Consider the following 12,286-nt stretch of genomic DNA (forward strand, 5'->3'; position numbering starts at 1 on the left):
AATACAACTGAATGAATGCATGAATGTTTAAACGTTCCTGGTTTGAATCTGTCGTCAGGCATCCAATTCAAAATGAGTGAATATTTGCAAATAAAGTTTATCAGTTTGAACATTAAATATATTGTCTTTTTATCACTAGAAGTCCCAGGAATTTTGATGTCTCCCTAAAGTCCCAGAGAAGGGTCGAAAGACCTTTAGTCCAAACTGACGACTCTGCTGGCAAAAATTAGCATCTCTTCATTTGTAAATGCAGCCATTACCTGAGGAATGCACCCATTGCATCCAGCCCCTCCTTGTTACCTTGAAACGTCTGGTAAATTCTGTGGCAGTGGGGGATGGTGGGCTGAGGGGGATAAATAGTAGCTAGCTTCACCTCGAACAAATAGAAGGAAGCAAAATGCAGAGGCGGCTTACAACTCAGCAGGCATTGGACCTGATCCTCAGCGATACAAACCCTTGTGACTCAGATGGAGAAGAGATACAAATTCAGCTGGATTCGGACTCTGACTCTGAGCAGTCTTCAGGTAAGATTTGAAACTATTATTGAACTTTTTGGTATGACAAATTTCTTTCTTTCTGCTTTGTCCTGTACTGTGAGTTGCAACACTGGAATTTCTCCATTTTGGTACAAATAAAGGATTTTTTTAATCTTATTTCCAAAACATCCTATTTTCGTCCTCTGAAATTGTGAAATTGTTTACCTTGCAGATGATGAGACTGCTCCACTGCCAGAAAAGAGGGCTCGGTTGGGAAGTGAGAGGACAGAGATGGCTAAAGATGGCACAGTGTGGCATGAAGAACAGCTGGGGACATGTCTCAATTTCACCCCAATAGAACCATACGGCACAGATGGAGAGCCAACTGCTAAGGCCAGAAGAAGTATCCGGACTCGTCTTCAAAGCTTCTTCTGTTTTATAACACTTGAAATGCTTCGTAGCATTCAAGAATGGACCATTCAGCATGCACGGCAAAAGGAGCAGGCAGATTGGTTCATGAACCTCCCAGAACTAATGGCATTTATTGCAATTATTATCTTGCGGGGGGTGAAGAAAGTTCCATCACTACGTGACAATTGGTCAGCAGAGCTGGGAAACCCACGAATCATTGCTACTATGGCCCGAAAGCGCTTCCAAAACATCATGCAACACCTACGCTTTGATAACATGTTCACACGCAGTGAGCGAGTGGAGACAAATAAGTTTGCTGCAATTTCTAATCTGTGGGAATCTTTTGTCAATAACTGCATCAGATCTTATAACCCTGGTCGACACATCACTATTGATGAACAGCTTTTCCCGACAAAGACTCGCTGCAGTTTTCTGCAGTACATTGCAACAAAACCGGACAAATTTGGCATTAAGTTTTGGCTGGCTTGTGACTTGAAATCAAAGTACATTTGCAATATCCTGCCATATCTTGGCAAGGACCCCAGTCGTCCCAGTGGAGAGAGACTCTCTGAGAGTGTAGTGATGAGGCTGATGGAGCCGTTCATGGATAAGGGCAGAACTGTAACAACAGACAATTTTTTTACATCGCTGTCCCTTGCGCAACGACTGCTTAGCCGGAAAACCACCATCCTTGGCACAGTCAACAAGATTCGCCGGGAAATTCCTCAGTCAACTAGACTGAAGGACCACACTAAATTCACCACTCGAGTGTTTTCCACCACTGGTGCAACACTCACAGTATATGCGCCGAAACGGAAAAAGACTGTCTATCTTCTCAGCAGCATGCACAATGTGGTTGAGACTGAGAATACCACCAAAAGGAAGCCAAACACTGTCACACAATACAACACCACAAAGTGTGGTGTGGATGTGATGGACCAGATGGTGCGGGAGTACAGCGTGCGTGCAGGAACACGGAGATGGCCAGTCGCCGTGTTCTACAACATGATCGACATGGCGGCACGGAACGCTCATGTTCTTCATAAGGAATGCACCGGAGTGCAGGAGAGAAGAGTGGACTTCCTGGTTGAGCTCGCGAAAGAGTTGGCCAACTCTCATGTGAGTCAGAAGAAGGCACATAAGGAGCAACTGCTTCAGCAGCAACCTCCCACACCTAGCCCTGGGAAAAGGGCAAAATGTCAGGTCAACCATCGATGCAAGAACAATTGCGCAACTGTAAGATGTGTTGACTGCTACAAATACACATGTGGCAAATGCAGGATGGAGATACCATGGAAGTGCCAAGCATGTTTGGACTTAGCACAGACGGACTGCTGAAAGAGCAGAAAAGCCATTCACACAAGGGCATGCCACTGTAGCCTTGTGTAAATATTTGTGAAATTGTTTCATTACTTGCATTATTTTAACTGTTTTGTTGTTTTTTTTTATGACAAAAATAAAAAGCATTGGAAAAAATTCACAGTTGTTCTTTTATATCTTTGTCATGTTGACATTTATGCCCTCTTGACTTAGACACTAATGCTTCTGGACATTTTACTCACAGACCCTGCCTGTACCACCACAATCAAAAAATGTTCATTTTAAATATTCAAAATTGTTCATTGCTTGGGCTTTTTGGACATATGAACATTGGGTTAGAAAGTTTGAAAAATTGGTAAAAAATTCTGAAAAATTTGTATTTTTTCATTTGTATGAAAAGAGGAGAGCTGGACCTTTTAAAGTGATTTTTTAAAAAAATATGAATTCATCATTTTGTCATATCATTCTAAATTGTTTGCTTTTTTATTGAAGGCCCACAATGATTATCTTTTTTTTTTCTTCTAAAAGCACACAAATGTGTCGAGGAGGTATATATCATATATCATATCAAATATATTTTTAATTATTTGAAATATACTAGAATGCAGGAAAACCTTTCTGAATCTGTTTGAGGTCTACTCCAATCTCATACTCAGGGGACCAAGCAGTGTCTCAAGCCAAGCTTTGGGCAAAAGTTGACAGTCCAGTTTCAAGAGTCTACAGTGTCTCCCCTAAGTATGCGCCCTCCTGGGGTGTGCCAGTAATTGACTCGTCTACAAACAAAAGAAGCTGTTCGCAGCTTAAGACAGGATTTTAGCTAAAATCCTACTGGTCAATCGACCCATCTCTGGGTTGTAAAGGTAGAAAGGTCAATTGACCCCTCTCTGGGACTTCTAGTGTTATTCAGTTGAATGTAGGTTAAAAAGGATTTGCAAATCATTGTATTCTGTTTTTATTTACGTTTAACTTCATTGGAATTGGCATTTCGAACTTTAAACTATTCTTCGTGCCCCGCAGACAGACTGTATTCTGTTAAAACATCCTCCCTTATTTTACTGACAGCCACTTCCACTAGGCTCAAATTTCCTCTTTTACATATGACCCTGCTGTGTCTGTCCTCTGTTCTGTAGTCTTTGACGGTTTCATGCCAGTCACGCTTCCATTTTACAGAAGATTGTTGTAAACTGAACCCTACAGGTTCCCCTAATCATGCTATCCCTCCTCAGCTATTTAAATAAGTTTTTCCTACTTTGGGGCCATCTTTTTTTTTAATATTGTGAATAACAGTTTGTTCTCTGATGTGATTTAAAGATGTTAAACATGCAGTTATCCATCTTCTTATTTAAAAGAAAAAGAAAAAAACTGGCCTTGAATGCAGTCTTGGTTAATTAGAGGCCTATTTATAAATGACTTTTGTCTTGGAAAAGATAGCTTACACTCAAGGCTTTTTTGGATGAGAAATGGGACGGCCTACCTAGTCAACAAGAATTTCCCATAGCAACAACAAGGACGCTGAATCATTTAAACCTCTGAAATTACTCAAACACTTCAGTGGATGTTAAACCGACCGGTAACACCGACAGTAAAATAAAATAAATAAAAAAAACATGGTCCGAGTTGTTTTCCAGCTGGTACACACGCCATTAACCCCTTAAAAATCCACGAATATCAAATATTACCAAATTTTAAACGTCACCATTTCCATGTCTTAAATGTACTTGGTTTGGTAACATTTCTACTAAAGTGTAGTTTAAAAAAAAAAAGACTTTTTTTTTTTAACAAGACTGAAACCTAAAACGTACTTTTCTGAGCTCGGCTGCTGATGAGCCACCGTCTTGTGTGCAATGAATTCTGGTAAAAAAGAGGCTGCGAAGGATGCATCACCAGCATCGTTTGGGCCAAGCGAGGCGCAGATTTGAAGGGTGGATTTGGAGGCTCCTTCATTTTCTGTGAATTGGGACAGTACTTCGCACCGCGATGACGTATGTCGCCGACGAATCCGCACTTCGAAGTGTGCAGACCCTGAAGACACCGACAGCGAGATGTTGATCTTATTGTTTGTTTAACTTGTTTAAATGGTTTTATTTTGTGATGTAGGGCTGTTTTATTCAGTTTTATCTTTTCACTTATTTTCATTTATGTAATATATCTGCTCGTATGACTTTAGTTGTGGCTTCTATTTCAATTATCTGTACAGTACTTTTGACCAGTGCTTAAAACAGCTTTATAAATAAAGCTGTATTGGACTGAGTTGGATATAGACTTAGTCAAGGTGACTTGCTGAAGTTCAAACTGTTCAAAAATGTATGCAAAATGTGGGAATGTAATGTCACAGGGGCCCATTGTAAATTATTAAGGGTCAAAAACTTTTTGATTTTAAGTGTATTTGCAAAATGTTTCCAGGTATTTTCTCTGTTACTTGGGTTAATAACAGAATTATGGAAAAGTGAAGGTTTCTGTAATGTTAACAGGTCTTAATGAGGACACATGTTTAATATAGGAGGACGACAGGGGGAATTCTACTAGAAATAGGCAGTTTGTTCATTCTTAATTACATTCTTGTCCACCTAAACATCCATCTGACTGACATCCATCCCTCCAGCCTGCTGGATCATTTCCAGCAGCCTGGATTCTGACACACGGGTCCAGCTGCGTCTGTTGTGAGCGGGGATTACAGCCACCAGGTCAATCTGTACTCTCCCATTCTTCCTCTCCACTCTGCATCCCTCCATCATTTCATTTATTCAATCTGCCGTTGTCACGCAATCTCCAGCATCAAACACATACATGTAGCGTCCACACGGCCGGGGTCAAACACAGCACTGTGGAACCATCAGATGAAGAGGAGATTCCAGCTCATTTTAACTGGGAATAAAAGATCCTTCCAGTAGTTTACATCCCCTGCAGGCAGATAAATGGACATCAGCATCTGATCTGGATTATAAGCTCTGTTGAACCTGCATCAGAACGGCAGATCCTCCAGTTCTTCAGACCAACTTTCTGCACTGGTTGCACTGGTGTGTTGCACATTGTTTTAGGGCTGGATGATAATTCATTAATATATTTTGATCGATAGACGTGCGATGCGAAAAAAAGGTTAGATAAAAAGTTCAATAAAAAAAACACAGTTTCCCTTCCTTTTTCTTTATCATGTATGATGCATCTCATACTACAGTCATTACTTCCTCACAACCAATCACAAACGCAGAACCCAGGCACACGCCTTCACCAAGCCCCGCCCCTCTCAAACCACAACAGCCAGCATAAATAAAATAAAAATATCGATAAAATCGATAAATTGAATTTTCCATTTCTGGGGATTTAGCAGCAGACTCAGCCCTCCCTCCAACCAGAACGGTGTTTGTTTGACAGATTTTTAGTGAAGTGGTCCTTCACTCACGCCTGGGATTTAGCTGTGCGTATACCTGCAGTGAGAAATGCTGCTCTCTATGAGATGCAGAAGTCAACTTAACCCACAAACACTAGTTAAGAGACAACCTTCATCAGGGGAATTATTCCTGCAGTGGATCCTGTATGATAAGGATCCAGATGGAAAGAGATCACAGATGCATTGTGTCGCATATTTCAATGTAAGATGTGAAGTCGTTCATATGGTGGAAAAGTTATGACAAATAAATGTTTTTAATAAGTTTATTCAATTAAAATTGGATTTGGTTATAAAAAATCTGACCAGGCCTTACCGCCCAGCCCTAAAGCAATTAGTGAAAAGCAGAAGTTGCTTTCCCAGCACTCTGCCATGCTGTTCCAGCTCTGACCCTGTTTACCACATTAACTCACTTCCGCATCAACATAAAATCAATACTGATAAGAAATTCTTTGAAAGCATGAAGCAGGGATGCAGACCTACTACGCTGATATGATAAAAGTCTCCTTTGGCAATCTCTGCGTTTTCACTTTGATGAATATTTCATGTAAAATAAAGATGTAACCTCAGGTGAACCTCTGACAGGATGAAGCAGCTCTAATGGACAGACGGAGATCAGTAAAGCATGACGGAGCGCTAGAGTTAGCAGGTCAGCGATACTTCAGCAGAATCCAAGCACTACTCATCCAACACGACAAGCAAAAGTTGGTTCTTTTGACAAATTAAAGGACAGAAACGGAAAAGTTGCAGCCTCAGCTAACGTACTGCATGTCCTTTCCTGGCATGTATAACATCTAACCATAACACCAGCTCACTTTAAACTTCTAACAGTAAAAGTTAGCTTGTGTTTGCTCCTCACCAAGGACGGGATGTAGAAACTGGCTGCTTTCTGCCAGCATGCTGCTGTGTTAAGATAATTTGGTGTTTTAATACAATACAAACCAACTATTTGTAAACACACAGTCAAGCTGTACAAGGTAAACCTGCAACAAAGGTAGATGTAGACACATTAGCTGCATTTACATGGAGAAATATTCCTTCTATCTCACCTACAGTGCCATGAATATGTATTTGCCCCCTTCCTGATCTCTGTGTTTTTTGCATATTTATCACTCACGGAGGTTTCAGATCATCAAACCAATTTTAATATCACACAGAGACAACCCAAGGAAATACAAAATGTAGTTTTGAAATGTTGATTCCATGTATTAAGGCACAAAAAAAATCTAAACGTATCTGGCCCTATGTGAAAAAGTAATTGCCCCCCTTGCTAAAACTCAAAGTAACTGTGATTAACAACAGTTTTTGGGAAAGCTGAGTTCAATTCTACAAGCCACACCCAAACCTGATTGCCACCACCTGGGTTCAAATCAAGAAATCACTTAAATTGGATCTGTTAGACAAAGTGAAGTAGGCTACAAGATCTCAAGAACATGCCACGATCCAAAGAAATTCCAGAAGAATTAAGAAAAAAAGTAATCGAGATCCATCAGTCTGGAAAAGGTTACAAAGCCATTTCCAAGGCTGTGGGGATCCAGCGAACCACTGTCAGAGCCATTATCCACAAATGGAGAAAGCTGGGAACAGTGGCAAACCTTCCCAGGAGTGGTCGACCACCTAAAATTACTCCAAGAGTGCGACGGCGGGTAATCCAGGAGGTTACAAAAGACCCTCACAAAACATCAAAGGAACTGCAGGCCTCGCTGGCCTCAGTTAAGGTCAGTGTGCATGACTCCACCATAAGAAAGGTACTGGCCAAAGGTGGCATCCATGGCAGAGTACCCAGGCGAAAACCACTGCTGTCAAAAAAGAACACAAAGGACCGTCTCACATTTGCCAAAAGGTATCTCGATTATCCTCAAGACTTTTGGAGAAACATTTTATGGACTGATGAGTCAAAAATTGACCTTTTTGGAAGATGCACAGCCCGCTACATCTGGCGCACAAATGGCACAGCATTTGACAAAAAGAACATTATGCCCACAGTAAAGCATGGTGGTGGCAGTGTGATGGTCTGGGGTTGCTTTGCTGCCTCAGGACCAGGACAACTTACTGTGATTGATGGCATAATGAATTCTGGTGTTTACCAGGAAATTCTGAAGGACAATGTCAGGCCATCAGTTCGTGCCCTCAAGCTCAAGCGCTCTTGGATCATGCAGCAGGACAACGATCCAAAGCACACCAGCAAGTCCACCTCTGAATGGCTCAAGAAAAACAAAATGAAGGTTTTGGAGTGGCCAAGTCAGAGTCCAGATTTAAATCCAATTGAAATGCTGTGGTCTGACCTTAAGCGCGCGGTTCATGCAAGACGACCCTCCAATATGGCTGACTTGAAAAGATTTTGCAAAGAGGAGTGGGCCAAAATCCCTCCACAGCGTTGTGAAAGACTCATCACAAATTATCGCAAACGTTTGATTTCAGTTATCGCTGCCAAAGGTGGCCCAACTCCCTATTAGGTTCAGGGGGCAATTACTTTTTCACATAGTGTTAGATAAGTTTTGTTTTTTTTTGTGCCTTAATAAATGGAATCAACATTTCAAAACTGCATTTTGTGTTTCCTTGGGTTGTCTCTGTGTGATACTAAAATTGGTTTGATGATCTGAAACCTCTGTGAGTGATAAATATGCAAAAAACACAGAAATCAGGAAGGGGGCAAATACATATTCATGGCACTGTAAATCCATCACAGATTCCAGATGACATGTTTACATTGATCCTACATTAAGTGACGGGTTTAAAAAAATCTATTCAAATTTAAAAAATCCAACATCGATTCATAAAACTTGGAGAAACTGCTTCAACTGCTCCCTCTAAAACAACTGAATGTGTATCACACAGATTCAACGTCCCAGCTGTTAGAAGATAACACACCCCGACATGTGTCGTGTTTCCATTCCTGTTCCAGTTATATCTGATTATGTTTCATGTGTATGTTTACTGGTAGTAAAAAGCTTTTCAGCTTAATAAAAGGGTATGCAGAAAAAAAAAAAAAAAGACTTCATTTGTTCCTGCAGACGTTTTCTCTGCAGAGCCGGCCGAGCAGCTGGGTGGACGACCAGGTTTAATGGAAGCATGCGCTCCTCTATTTTCTTCTTGGCCATCACACAGCTCCGTTCTGTGCTGCTGGTTTTCTATAAACTCTGTTGAATGAAGGTAATTCAGAGAAGAAACAACTCTGCTGGCCTGACTGATGACGGTCAGCCACGCCAGGCCTAAAACCCGATTGCTTTGGAACATTTCATGGATGGGACTGGAACAGGTCCATAATGAATTCAGGGTCTTAGATCAGTCCCACCTCTTATTTCCCAGTCAGTAATCTGGCTGGTGGAGGATTGGGGGAGTAATCTGGATGGAAGGGGTGAGGAAAGGAGGAGGGAGAAGGAGACAATCCTCTGCTGTAATTTGTCTTTATATCAATTTTAATGGATCAAGCCTGCAGTAATGCTGCGGTGCAGATGAAAAATAGCTGGTGTTGATCAGAGATAAAATGTGGACTTATCATGCTGTCCCAACTAAAATGGACTAAATGTCATGATCTTCATTAAAGGAAGGAGTTTCCAGGGTTGTTAGTAAATCAGAGCTGCAGCTGGGATGGGCATACAATACCTCCATATCTGTCAGAGAAAATATCATATTCAACAAATACCACTGTTCTAATAAAATACATGCAATTTGTTTTTACTTCTGAGAGTCTGCTAATAAAATGAAAAACAGCCCTGATATATGTTCTTGATTTTTTACATGATTATGATAAAAATGCTGCTTGTGTTAGTGATGATAATGTTTAAAATGTCTTAATTAGTGATTTCAATCAATTTAAATTAACCTGTAGTCTAAATTTTTCTATTTTTATTATAAAAATATTTATATTTTCATCTTAGGCACCATCATCCATGCAGGAATGTTTACTGTTCGGACTTTTCGTCTAAAACCGCAGCTCTTCTAAAATGGTTCCCACACTGAAGATCTCTGCAAAAACATCCTTTTCTTTTCCACGTGAACAACCAAGATCCATTTTTTTCATGACTCAATGACGCACACGTTGCCCTTTATATGTAAAAAGGGACAGCAGTTTTAAATATCCCGTCCTTATACGTTCATGCTCCTTTACATCCGTATCGTTGTTAATACAGCCACCAGAGGGCAGCGCAGCATTTAGAGTTCACCATTAGTTCAGATTACAGCAAACATGACGAGGGTGATGGGGATCACGATAATGTACATTCTCAGAAACAGACAAAAAACAAGCAGAACAGTAGACGGTGGAGGTCTGCATCGCCACTGCTGCTTCTTCTTCTTTGTTTCTTTGGTGGGTTGCACGTCAGCTGTTCTGCTAAACAATGCCCCCGTGGTTCCAGTGGGACCTCTTTGTTTGTGGCACTGGGCTTCGCATCCACAAGAGCCCTGGAAACGAACCAAATTACACACGTATATGACGCAGAAAACAGGCTGCACGGTAGTCTGGTGGTTACACTGCTACCTCACATCAGGAAGGTCCCGGCTTCCCTTGTATGTAAGGGTTCTATGTTGCCTGCGCTTTGCATCTTTGCATGCTTCATGTCTTCTTCTTAGCTTTTGGCGGATTTATATGGCAGCGTTGCAGCGCCACTTACACGCTTGGTATTTATACCACAGTGGTGTGTGGATACACACCTTTCTAGCTTTCGTGTGTTCAAAAATTTAAAAAAAGAAGGATAAAAATCTATTTCCAGCTATTGATTTTCTACACCACTTAGTCCAGTTCAGGGTCACGGGAAGCTGGAGCCTGAAGCGGGAGTACACCCTGCACAGGTCATCAGAGGCTTTTTCTGTTTCCTCCTTTTGGATTATATTAGAATTTCGTAAGCACTTCCTTCAAATGTTAATGAAATTTATTGATATTTTATATTGTTCTTGTAAAAAACTATCAACAATACAGTACTCTAAAAGTACTGTATTGATTATGATGAAAAAGTAAACCAATAGTATAATTTCAAATGGAAAAAAATTGTTGTTTGTTTTTTTTTTCAGTTTGTCTTCTTATGGGTGCTCCCGATGATTGTTTGCTTCTGTTTTCTCACTGAGGCTGTTACGTTTCTCTACAGGTGTAACAGCCGGTTTCTCTGTTTTGGTTGTACGGTTGTTGTGGCTACCTTTTGTTTTCCTCACTGTCCCCTTTCCATTGTTCCAACTTGTCAGGTCCTTCATTAAAATGTAACTTAGCAATATTCAAAATACAGATCAATAACCAAGTATCAAGGGGAGCCCTAAACCCTCCATTAAGCTTCCCTTGTCAAATGATGTTCAGCACAACAAGACTGCCAGAAAAACATTCTGCTGTCATGATACCAGACAAGACTAGGTAAAAAAAATAATAAAAATAAAAAATAAAAATAAAAAAAACTAATGAAAATTTAAAAAAAAAAAAATGTTGGTACAGTCCATCCCAAACTGCAACCACTCAAAATAAGATTCAGAGAAGATAACTATCTGAATCAAAATACTTCAATAGTTCTCACACTAAAAGAACAAAACGAGTGGGAAAGGCTTGCTCATGCTTACAGAAACCCAGCACAACCTCAAAAAGTAATAAAATATTTCAACATGTTAAGCTATAATTCCCGAGCTCTTCTTTACAGCCTGTAAATGACAGGCCGCTGAAACAGCCAGACAGAGGCGCTGCTTGCATAACTTTCCTGTGTGACAGTGCAACTTCGCGGCGCTGCCTCTACGGACCTCCAAAGTATCGGATTTTCCACCATCTCAATGGTAAAATGAGTTACATTTGCGCTTAACTCAGTCACAGAAACAATCCTGACAACATAAACTGCTCACAGTTAATCCGCACCGGAGGCTGCTTCACTGACCCTGTGCGTTTCTCCCGCCTCCGTCAAAAATGAAAGGGTTCCGCCGAACACCTGAAGGCAGCATGAACCTACACCCTTCCAGCGTCGCTATGATGCACGCTGAGATCACTCATCCAAAATCACCGTCATCCTACTGCTGCAAAACACTTCAGCTGTCCGCGCGCCAACTGACGCTCCCACATGCGCTCCTACACGCGCGAAGTCATTTGGGACATTCATATTTCGGCTGGACTCACCGTTTGGTGTGTTTTCTGACAGTTTGAGTGGAGTCTCTGAACGTCTCTATCACAGCCACAATCCGCCCATCCGTCAGTTCACTCTGCAGGCTACTGAGCACGCTTCCCCGCCTCGGAAGAGCTCTGGTTAAATCACAGGGTCCGGTCACTAACTGGCTCTTCGGTTAACTAATCAGATCACAGATAAACTTTGAGTGACAAGAATATTGTCCAATCACAACTCTATAATCCGGGGCCGGGTCTTCCTTGTGGACGAATATACTTTTGATTGACAGCCTGCACATACAATGGAGAAGTTTGACTCCTTTTACGGGATGGTGCCGGTCCAATCGGCGGGAGGAGCAGTTTGTGGATGCGGTCACGGCCCAGGAAGACGCCCTTACACCGCCCTGACACTGCAATGCCCCCTAGCTGAAGGGAGTCAGGGTAAACACGGTCACTCGGACAAACACCAAGAGTTGGCTGCATTGTTATAATTAAACCGTAATAAAACAGGTGGATGATGGTTCCTTCTTTTATCACAAAAAGAAAATAAATCACTGCCGAGCTCTCTCTTTTTCTCTCTCCCTCCCCTCCTTCCCGTCCTCTCTTCATATATATATATATATATAA

General features: G+C 41.3%; 1 protein-coding gene across 6 annotated transcripts in view; it reads right to left on the reverse strand.

Annotated features, from left to right (window-relative positions):
* The window catches only part of LOC121628811 (microtubule-associated protein 4), a 126,115-nt gene extending 114,349 nt beyond the window's left edge, over nt 1-11,766 (reverse strand). For all 6 annotated transcript variants that reach the window (XM_041968149.1, XM_041968154.1, XM_041968152.1 and 3 more), the window contains exon 1: nt 11,675-11,766. The gene's annotated coding sequence lies outside the window, so the exon portion shown is untranslated. The remainder of the gene's footprint in view (nt 1-11,674) is intronic.
* Between the last annotated feature and the right edge of the window lie 520 nt (nt 11,767-12,286).

The sequence above is a fragment of the Melanotaenia boesemani genome, chromosome 18 (genome assembly GCF_017639745.1).
Source record: "Melanotaenia boesemani isolate fMelBoe1 chromosome 18, fMelBoe1.pri, whole genome shotgun sequence".
NCBI classification, from domain to species: Eukaryota; Metazoa; Chordata; class Actinopteri; order Atheriniformes; family Melanotaeniidae; genus Melanotaenia; species Melanotaenia boesemani.